General features: G+C 48.4%; 1 long non-coding RNA gene across 1 annotated transcript; it reads right to left on the reverse strand.

Annotated features, from left to right (window-relative positions):
- Nucleotides 1–3,818: 3,818 nt before the first annotated feature.
- Nucleotides 3,819–10,668, reverse strand: LOC129145254 (uncharacterized). The gene is made up of 3 exons (XR_008550494.1): nucleotides 10,598–10,668; nucleotides 4,482–4,546; nucleotides 3,819–4,106 (listed from the first exon to the last, which is right to left on the reverse strand). It is a non-coding gene; the product is annotated as an uncharacterized LOC129145254 (long non-coding RNA).
- Nucleotides 10,669–11,209: the final 541 nt, after the last annotated feature.

The raw sequence follows: 11,209 nt of genomic DNA on the forward strand, positions 1-11,209 counted from the left end.
AAAAAAAGGCTGGATAACAACAGGAAAGCTACACATCAAATGCAGCAGCAATCTGAAGTCAGGAAGGAATGTTCTTGTAGTCATAACAGCATCAAATTCAAAGTGATTTGGGTTGAATTTAACTTTGAGTTGAAATTAAAAAAATATATATAAAGCCCTACATTTAGGGTACAGGATCAATTTCACAGATGCAGCTTGGCAGAAAGCCACACGAGAACATCTTAGTATTTCAATTGACTACGAATGTCACATGATGTATTTTTAAAATAAGCTCATGCATCTTCCATTTCTCTTACCAGAAGTGAACTATCCAGACAAAATATTTTTGCCCCTATTTTGGACTAGTCAAAGATCTGAAAGATTATGCTCAATTTTCACTTCTGCAATTTTAAGAATATTATGGAATTGGGCTGTCTATAGACAACAACTATGGTGAGAAAATATGATAATAATACAGGAACAACTGTGGCTATGTGCTGGGGGTTGGTGCTGGTGTGAGACTATGGTAACCAGACTGTTCAAAGTTCTTGGCTAATGGCCAAAGTTCTGGGCTATTTGATCCTGAAAATTTTTGCCAGTGTTCCTTTTTTAAATGAAACATAATCCTGTATGACATTATGTTAATTATTATTATCCAAGCAAAATATGTTGGCCATTAATTGTGTGCCAAGCACTATAAAGGGCCTTGGAAATGCAGAGATGCACAAGACATGGCCCTAAGTGCTGATCATACAGACGAGGAATCAGGCAGCCAGACTCCATGAGGCACTTGAAGGAAGCGCTACCGGGTGGTGATCATGGTCCTGTGGGACAAGAAGGGTAGGTGCAAGTAATTCTGACTGGGGCTCAGGAAGGGGCTTAGTCAAGTTCAAAGCAAGTGACCTTCAAGAGAACTGTAGCTTTTCAAATGGGCAAGAAACCTGTTTTTCTCATGCTTATTAAATGGAGGGGTGGCTCCTTCCCAGCGGCACAGCGCTCTTCTATCTGGGGACTGGTCCCTGTACTCCCAGGTCACATAGGTAGTGACAGTCCCAAGGTTTGAATTTTATGGCTGTGTAGTCCTACTCAATTTCATCCAGTCGTCTTTCCTGTGGGCCAATTTTTCCCCAATTGCTAAGCCTTATTTTGCATGATTTTCTGCTAGAATTCAGCTGGCCCTCCAAATTTAGTATTGCCTGACAATTTGACAGGCACAGACTCAATTCCTTTGTCCAGATCACAAAGCCTATGACCAGAATAGATCCACCCTCCACCCAGGAGCAGGTGGCCTGCCACTAGGTATGTCCCAGGCTACTCTCCAAGGCTTCTTGCCAAGGACAGGATGCAGTTGAAAAAACCCTCAGGCTTGTGAGTGAAGGAACAAACTAGCTCTACTGGAAATTTGCTCACATTGAGAAAAAGCAGCCTGGAAAATAATCATTCTGATCTCAATGAGGCAAATGTCCATGCATTGACCTTTGATGAAAATAGAGGAAGGACTGAGGTTATTGAAGGGGGAGGTGGGAAACCTCTCTCTTCTATGTGAAAAGAAGATAGCGTGGTCTCCAGAGGTGACTTTGAAGAGTAATCTTTACGATTCCAGTCAGGGTCCTTCTGGTTGGGAGCAGGGGCACATCCTTAGAAGAAAGTGTGTTTTTTTTCAGTGATGCTCCTTATAGCAAAAATAACTGCCATGGATTGAGTTTACAGTTGCCAGTCCTGTGCAAGCCACTCTGTGATCTAAGCACTATGATTATCATTTACTCGACGGAGACACTGGAGGCCGGGAGTAATTCCGTATCTTACCCACAGGCCCAAGGCTGCCAAGGCACGGGGCTAGGATTCAAGCACAGAGCTATCTGATCCTATTACGTTATGCTAACAAAAGCGTGATAGATTTTTCACTTTTATTCTCACTACTACGTTACAAAACAAATGTCAGCATTCCATTTGTCCCGAGGTGTCAGAATTGCAAATATCTTATCAAGACAGAAAAAGAAAAACCTACACTCCCCCACTCAAATGCTCCATGTCCCTCCCCACTGCCACGCTTTGCCATTAGAGTATGGTTATGGGTTTTTTAAGGGTAGGGAGAAGAGAGGTCAAGTTGCTCACCCAGTGATGATTAAATGGTTGCACAGAAACAAACTTCACGTTGTGGACCTTCATGCAAAAGATTCTGAAAAGTCTCCAGAGTTTTCAGGAATAGCATGTTGGGGAAGCAGGAGCAGCTCTGTTCTGTGAGTCTCCAGAAACAGAGCAGACCCCCCACCGTCTCTCCTGGTCCTGTCCTTACCCCCACCCCGCTGGTGTGACAGTGACCACGGAGTGCAGAGGAGATGCTGGCGCTGGTGTCCATAGAACGAAGGAGTCAGCCTCGATGCCTGAAGGGTCCCAATGCTGCAGAGACAACCCCAAGCATCACAAGCCCAAGGTCAGGCTAATTCTGCAGGAACCCTGCAAGCCGAGCAAGCACAAGGCAGGCTCTCTGTGTTCGAGGGCATGGGGATAAATGTGAGTCGCGGAGTCCTCAGTGGCTTTCTCAGGCTTTCATGTTCTTTCTATGCCGAATATCGTGGGGCAAGCCCGCGGGCTGGCAAGGCAGGGGGGCAGAAGGGTGGGAGGTGTCCCAGCCCCCAGTGAGTCTTTACTCTTTCTTTTAGGGCGCCTCGTGGTCTCTTCCTCCCACATCCATCACTTCCTCTCGGAGCTGCTCCCCCATAGCCGTCTTGTCGCTGAGGGATGCCACCTTATAGGCTCGGCCTCCAGGCTCAGGTGTGCCCACTACACTTGCCCGTGCCACCCTCCAGGTGTCCACAATCAGGCATGTGTGTCCAGTGCGCATGCTCCCAAGCACCTGCTGCATTCAAGGCCACAGGTGATAGCCACAGAGCCCAGCAGTGTAAAAGCCTGAGCAGTTTCACCTCCCACACAACCCTGAAATGAAAGGCTACGGTGGCTGGAACCCAGTCGGGAGATGCGGAAGGAGCCCAGGCTACTCTAGCAGAAAGGATGATAGTCGCTGTCATTTCTGAGCACTTGCTCTGTGTCAGGCACCCATCCAAAGAATTGTTTTTAAATTCTCATGAGAGCAGATCCATTTCTTTTTCCTCCTGGACCCAGAGACCAATTCCCGGCCCTCCTTGCTGTTGGAGTCACCGTGAGACCAGCTTCTAGGTATGGGGGGATTTGCATTGCTTTTCGGTCTGGGCCATTAACCCTCCCTTTGCCCACTGGTCTCACCCCCCCATCATCTCTACCTAGCAGAACCACACACGAGAAGGGGCCGCGGTCCCTCCGTTTCCCCACGGAAGGCCTCCCATCAAACTCCCCAGTGGACTTATTTACAGACATGAAGTAAACCAGTTTATGTTAAGCCACTACCTCAGGACTGATTGGTACTGCAGTTCTGGCTCCCTGCTGAATCCAACAAGCCCACTGGGGTCTCCCAGCAGATGAGTGACTACCCCCAGGCCACCACTTCAGTGTTGGGGGCAGGGCTCAAACCCAAGCCGTTTGGCCCAAGTCCCCCTGCTGCAGCCTCTAGGTCTCTCCTACAAATGGGCCTTGGATTGAATTGTGCTCATGCACACAGGCTGCTCAAGCTCCATGCAGGCACCTGTTGCTGCTGTTTGTGTGTAGAAGGTGTCCGTGGGCCTCCCTAACAACTTCAAACCTGCCCTGCCATCTTCCTACCCCCCTAACTCACACCCACGGGGTGCATTTGTGGGGTGTCTGCTACCTTTCTGTGCTCTTCTTTTTCTGTGCAATTATAGGGGTACAATGAGCCTCCATGTGCAAACGAGGACAGAGACACAGGATTGGTGGGATGAGACCAGCCGGCCTGACCCGCTCCAGGTTTTTATTATCAGCTTGAAAGAACCTCTTCATAGACGTGTGACTCCAACTGGAGGATGACTCGAAGGTGGGGGCGTAGTTGATCCCAAAGATGACAAAACCCAGGCTCTCAATGGCCTCAGCAGCGAGAAACAAACTGCAGAACCTTCTCAGAAAAGGCATGTGAGGTCAGTGACTGGGGTGCGGATGAAATCTTGGGTGAGAGGGAGTTCCTCCCTCCTGATTTTTACTATTCTAGTCACACCTGTTTCTTGTGATGATCTCTGTGCCTGTGAAGACATTACCATATCTATTTAAAAATCTTGTTAGTTTCCAATTAAACGGACTGAGCTGGCTCAGGTTTCTAAACCCCCAGTTCTTAAAGCAGATGTCTCAGAAGCAGACTTGTGTCTAAGCCCGAGCGTGTGATCTTCGCCTGGGAGAGCACTGAGTGGATAAACCCCAGCACTGTTTGTTATTGACAGGGATCATAGGGGACTGCTGTGGAGTTGCGGGTCCTTTGCCAAAGAAAAGGAACCTCGAAAAGTTTTTCCAAAAAAAAAAAAAAAATCTCGTAAACTAGAAGGTAGATAATTAGACCCAATTTACGAGTGTTCTGTAGGAGGGAAGTGCTAGCAGGTTTGATAGCTGGTGAAGTTGCTCACCTAAGGCTCTCCAAAATCTTGTTACTTGGAATGAGAAGAGACAGGGTAAACGAGGTCCTCTCCATCTAGGGAAAGCAAAGGGGTAGATTAATAAGGCATGACCAGCTGCTGCAAGTAGTTAAGTCCTTTCCTAAATTGTGACAGGCATCAGTGCCATGGAGAGTGCTTATTAAAATGCTGATTCCCTGGTCAGGCCCAGGACCTACTGAACCAGAATCTGCGGGCTAGGTCTGGGAATCTGCATGCTCACAAGGTCCTGAGCTGGTTTCCATGCATCTGCAAACCTCTGAGTTAGGAAGAAAATATCTAGGTGTTCCTTTTTGTAGGAAATAGAAAATTCACCACTTGAAATAATAATTCACATTCTCCTAATGCCAGTTTATGCTGATCTAGTTTATACTAAAGACTTTTTTCTCCCTCAAAAATTAGATTCACTTATTAGATTTACAAGTAAAAGAATACCCCCCAAAATGCGAATAATATACAAGACATCACAAGATAAAGGAATGAATCTGGAATGCAGAGGCCCCCTGGGGAGGGAACCCCACATGTGGGAGACCGAGGCATCTGCCCCCAGGCGCAAAAGCATGTTGTTCAATAGAGAAAGCCTAGTGGCTTGGATTATAAACCCAAGACCCAACCACCTTGCACACCCAGCCTGTTAGGGTGGCAGGGTACCCCATACATCTCTTACTCAGCTTGGACTGATATGACAAATGTTCCAGAAAGCAGGCTAGAGAGTCACTACAATAAGCACAGTCAGAGTGAAGACTGAGCCAGGACCCCTAGGAGCAAGAACAGGCCGAAAGAGAGTGCAAATTGAAAGGAAGACACAATCTGTAAGAATAGCAGCCAAGAAGTCCTGCGTGGGCCCGGGCAACCTTGGTTTCTGAGCAACCTCAGAGAGGCAGGAAGGAGAGAAAGTGGGGCTCATAGCAGCTGCTCACCACCTCACCTTAGCCCCAGTGAAAGGACCAAAAGGACCGCAATGACGGTGCCAGTGGGGCTACCTGGAAAGGCACTCGACCCACGTGGAGACACTTGCATGAAACAAGATTCCATCCTAGCCTCTCCGCTGTTCAGATGTGACAGAGGACTTGTCCCTGTGTGACTTGCAATGTCAACTTTTATTATTTTAAAACAGCACCATGGGTGCCCGCTGGCCCCCTCTGTTGCTGTCCCAGCTGTGAAGCAAGTTGTGCATTTTAATGGATGGGGTTGGGTGTGGCACTGAGATAAATAGAAGTACCCAAAGGTGCCTGAGGAAAGAATTCATCATTTGGCTAGCCTGTAGCCTCGGGGTGCCTTCTTATCAAGGCCTGTAGATGCCAAAAGGTCCACCAGAAATCTCAGGTGTGGCCCAGAACAAGGAACAGCAAGGGGAAGAAAATGCAGGAGAAAAAACCCCAAGAGAAGCCCCCCCCCCACCAGATGGCAGAGAATGAATTGTGTGGTCTGTGCCCTGAGGCTGGAGGTCAGGGCTCCCCTACCCTGCAGGAAATTTCTGTGACCTGTCCTATTCCCCCTCCCATCACACCCTCCCTGGCTGGCCTGACCTCTTCTCCGCTAATAGGCTGCAGTCTGAATGCTATTAGCTAGCAAAAGTCAGGCCACCTCAGGGGAGAAAACCAGAAAGAGTGGCCAGTTTGATCCTTTGTGGCCTCAGGTTGCCCCCCAGCCCTGATCCCTCCACCCCACCCGCACTCCACTCTGGCTAGGAGAAGCCTCCAGGTACCGCCCTGGCAGGCCCTGGCCTGCCCCAAGGCAGGCAGCTCCCAGGGGTGGGAGGCACCAGCCTGGCTCCTGTCTTCCCAGGGAGGACAGATGTGTTTATTTCAAGCTACAGCTGAGAAGTGGGAGCTTGGATTGACTTCAGGAGGCAAAAACCTAGTCCTCCCGAGGGAGCCTTGTTTCTGCAGCGGCAGCTTCCCCCTCCCTCGTGTGTCTCTGCTTTCTCTCATTTCCATCCTTCCCCACCCTCCCAGCACCTCGAGTGGAAGACCCACAGAGCTGGCTCAGCTCCCCCAGTGGAGGCCCAGGGGCTCCAGCGCCCAATGAGCTGCAGGAACACCTTAGTAACAGCTCTGCCTCTGTTCCCAGGCTGCAGCCTCCTTCTCTTAAAGGCACCGGCACTCTCCTGCCTGCTTATACCTCCCCGGGTTCTCCCCTCTCAGTGTTTGCCCCCCCACCCCTCTCACTGCTAGACTTTCCCCTTCAGTTTCTCTTCACTCTCATTTACAAGTGTTTATCTTCACTTTCTCATCCCTTCCCCAACCCCTTTTCTTTTTTGAATCACCTTTTCTCTTCCCCATGGAGAGCATGTGACAGCAGTAAAACCTGGCCTACTGGGGAATTAGGAAGCCAAGCTAGAACTCAGTAAATTGAGGCTACACTTCACTGAAGTATTAAACAGAGCACACGGATGCTGGTGGTCAGGGGGGCAGTGGGGCCCAGGAACAGTCGCTGGTGAACTGCACTTTGGGAGCAGCATGGGTGGGTCCTCAACTTGGCAGATTCAGAATCTTTATCTTTTTGGTTCACTGGGAGCAATCAGGCATTGGGAATAGAGTCACAAGAAAATAAAGACAAAACCAGAGAGCCTCTGGATTCGTTTACTGAAGGACAGAGATAGACTAGATACCTGGGATTCTGTTTCTTCTGCCTGGGCTCCTGGGGAGACTGTGTTACCCGGTCTCACTTGCAGTTGGGTGGACCATGTGATTGAGTTCTAATCAATGGAATGTAGGCAGAGGTGATATAAGCCACTTCCAGAACTGGCCATAGCATGCCCCATGTACTGGAGGTGAAAGACTTCATAATCGAGAAGCACAAAGGAACTTGGATCCTTGAGTCACCACATGGAAGAGAGCCCCCAGGAAGTATGCCTAACTCACGGTGAACTGTGATGTGGGCAAGAAATAAACTTTCATTGTCTTAAGACAGTGAGCTTTAGAAATTATTTACTTTATAAATTAGCATTAGCATATCTTTCGGGGGTGGGGAGGAATAACATTTTCATTGCTGCAAAACCTGTCTTCTTTATACCAAGGCACATGAAAAACCTCATCCTTGGGGCTTGCTTGGTGAGCATGAAATCGAGCAAAGCCATCAGAGATAGCTGATTTAGCTGCAGTACAGTATAAGCAAATGTTTCTGCCTTAGTTTCGGAGGTAAAATGGACATTCTCCAAGCAATGGACACTTCCTGATCACCTGTTCATCTTTTAATGTAGGAGTTGGAAGAGACAGATTATGAGAACAAGGAAGAAATTGCACATGTTCAACAGGGTCAGGATGGGGAGGAAAGTGCTGAGATTTAAAGACAACATGCAGAGGGCTGGCCAGGAGAGGACCGACCACACTGTGGGTCAAGGATGCATGACTTAAGTTCCAGATGTACACATCCATGGCTAATCAACAAGGCCAATTGGATGTCTGCCACTTGGAGGTATTTCAACTATAGCAACTCCAAAGCTGTTCCTCTCTAAACCCAACCCATCTCAAGAAACACCTATTCTCTCGTTCTCCCAGGTCAGAGACTGTAGAGTTCATCTTAACTCTTCTCTGTCTCTCATGCCCCACTGGCAAATTCTGTAGGTTCTCCTGTGAAAATAGAGATGGCCCTAACTTACAATGTTGTGAATGACAATTTTTCCACCTCACCATTATGCTTTCAGCTGTGTGTGTAAATGGTAAGAATCCAGATATCCATTCTGTTGTCTAGTTCAGTTCAATGCTAGTTTCAATACATTTCTTACAATATTCAACACTTTTGTACGATACAGGCTTTGCGTTAGGTGATTTTTCCCAGCTGTAGCTCATGGAATTGTTCTGAGCATGTTCCAGGCAGGCTGGCCTAAGGCATGACATTTGTTAGCTTAGGTGTATAAGTACATTTTCAACTTAAAATGTCTTTAACTTATGATGGATTTATCAGGATGTAACCCCATCGTAAGTCAAGGAAGAGCTGACCTGTAAGAGGTCAGCTACCTTTTACCAGTAGGCTACTACCACCCTGTGCCAAGCTGCTGTCACCTGTTGCCCACATTATTGCCAAGGCATCCTAACTGGTCTCCCTGCTTCCATCCTCGCTCCCCTATGGTCTGTTCTTCCCTCCATAGTCATATTTTTTAAAGATTTATTTATGCATGCAAGAACTGGGGTACAGACCAGAGGTGCAGTGGGGTGAGAGGATTCACCAGAGACAGAGTGGGGAACAGAACAGGCAGACTGACTGAAATACATGGCTGAGGGGAACAGTGGGCAAAACAGGGGAGGTCTGCTGCACCATGTGGGTAGCTCTCTGGCCGGCTGGGGATCGAACTTGTGCTGCAGTGGCTTCGGATAGCTTCATAGTGCTGTGCTTACCCCCTTGGGACACCAGAGAGATCCCATAGTTATAATTTTTATTTGAAAATGAAAATCAGATCATGTTGCTTAAACATTCCAAATGCTTCCATCTTACTGAAAATAAAATGCAAAGTTCTTATCATGGTCCACAGGTTTGTTTGACAAGGGTCCGCACCTCTTCTCTGACCTCACCTCCTACCATTCCCTCCTCCAACAGACACATTCAGTGCCCCTGGCTTGCCCCCCTCTAGACACCACCGTATTGCCAGTGACCTTCTTGCATCTACCTGGAGGTTATTCTATGCCCGCAGGAGCAGATTGCAGCAGCCACTTCACCAATGAGATGGGAGTTGGACAAAGACCCACCTTCCTCCCTGCCCAATGGGGCAGTGCTGAGGCGCATTCCACACAGTCTCTGAGGTCCCCAGCACAACCAAGCTTAGTTGCCCACAGTCGTAACCCACTCATGAATGTCCCATTTATTAGCTTTCCTTCCTCCCCTCTTTGACTTCCCCATTCTCTCATATCACTTCCCAAGGTCACCTCCAGAAGAAACCACTTGCACCCAAATCCTTGTCTCAGGGAGTCTGCAAGCGAAGATGCCTCTCCTCCACCGCAGCTCTACCTGCTTCCTGTTTCTGGAACATAACAAATACCTTGGAGCCTTTGTAACTTCTGTTCCTTCTGCCCTGGAGTACTTTTTCCCTCCAGGCCTTCAGGTTGCAGCTCAGAATCATCTTCTGTGGTGCAAACATATAAAGTATATACATAAAGCAGGAACCCCCCGCCCCCGTGAACAACTCTCTGTCCCCTACCTCTGCTTTATTTCTCTATTCATCATCAATGGTGAAAAAAAAATTGTATGTTGATCTGCTTATTTATTAACTGTCTCCCCCACCACCATCCCAGCCAGAAGATAAGCTGATAAGCTTCAGGGGAAGGACTTGGTTTTGTTCTCTTCTGTTCATGTCAAGAACAGTGCATGGCACACATGAGGCGTCAGTATATATGTCACCAAGCCCAAGAGAGTCAGTCATCTGGTAATTGTCAGCCTTTAATGCAATGCCTGGGCTTGGTAAAGCAGGGCAAGAACTTTGTTGCTTGACAAGCAGTGGAGAAGGGAGGACTCCTTCTCCAAAACATCTTTCCATTGGGGCAGAGAGATGGAGAGAGTGCTCCCACGAAGGAGAGTGCTCCCACAAAGACAGAGTGCTCCCACGAAGAGAAAGTGTTCCCCCAAAGAGTGTGCTCCCACAAAGACAGAGTGCTCCCATGAAGAGTGGGCTGGATACTTTTCAAGCCAACAAGGGGATGGTGTGGTTAAGGGCAGGATGTCCTGCTACCTGCACCCCTTTGTCACCTGCTTTCTCCCAGCTGGCTGTGCATCTTTGAGCTGGCTCTGGATGGTTCTGCCTTTCAACTTTTGAGCAACAGCAACTCCTGTGAAAGATTCCACTTAGAACAGAACAACTGACAAAGCACGTATTCAGTGAAATAAATGTTTCAGGTTTTTGTGCAAGGCAGAGCCTGGCAGAGAGCAACAAATATTTGTTGAATGAATGAATGGATGAAGAACAGGGGAAAAGGGAGGAAAGGATATTCGTGTCCAAAGTCACAAACATACAAGTTGGCTTTCGTGACCTTTATTGGTAGCTCAGCGTGTACAAGACGGGAACGTCGCATGGTAGGAGGGTCTTGCTTGATTTCCTACTTTCTGGAAAGAAGGTGACTTCCCCCCAATGAAAACCATGAAAGGGTTAATCTCACCTGTGCTTCCTGGCTTTTGTTTTCAAGAAGTGTTTTAGATTCTAAGTACAGCATCTTCACAAATTCCTTTAATCCAGAAAGTTCATCTGGGTCCTTCCAGTGTAAAATTCCCTGAGAGCAGGACCATGTCCTGTTTGCTCACCCCTGTATGCAGAGCGCCTGGCACATCAGAGACACTCCGTAAATATTTGATGGGCGCAGGACCGAAGGGGCGCCAGGGAGCAGGGAGGCAGGGGCCCAAGGTCAGCGCATCAGCTCGCTCAGGCCCCAGGCCTCTGAGGGACTCAGCCCTGAGCCTGCCTCCCATCCTACCTGTGCTTCACCAGAGCTGTTCATCACCTGGCTGACAGGCAGAGTCATCCAAGAAAGTAGAAAGAGGAGAAGAAAAATAAGGCAGGGAGGTGAGGAGGGAGAACCTAGGTTCTTTGAGCAACCACTATTCCTTATTCTGGCCCGAGTATTGGCACTTTTAAAAGCCTTGGCTGTTCACCCCAACCTCCCCACTCAATCCCAAGTCACAGTGCTGGGGGGGGGGAATAAAGGGGGGCGGGAATCAATGTGCTTAATCTTCCCCCGGCTCCCTAGCAACGCCCCTGCGGCTCCCCTGGCTGG

The sequence above is a fragment of the Talpa occidentalis genome, unplaced genomic scaffold (assembly GCF_014898055.3).
Source record: "Talpa occidentalis isolate TD23 unplaced genomic scaffold, MPIMG_talOcc4v2.1, whole genome shotgun sequence".
Lineage (NCBI taxonomy): Eukaryota > Metazoa > Chordata > Mammalia > Eulipotyphla > Talpidae > Talpa > Talpa occidentalis.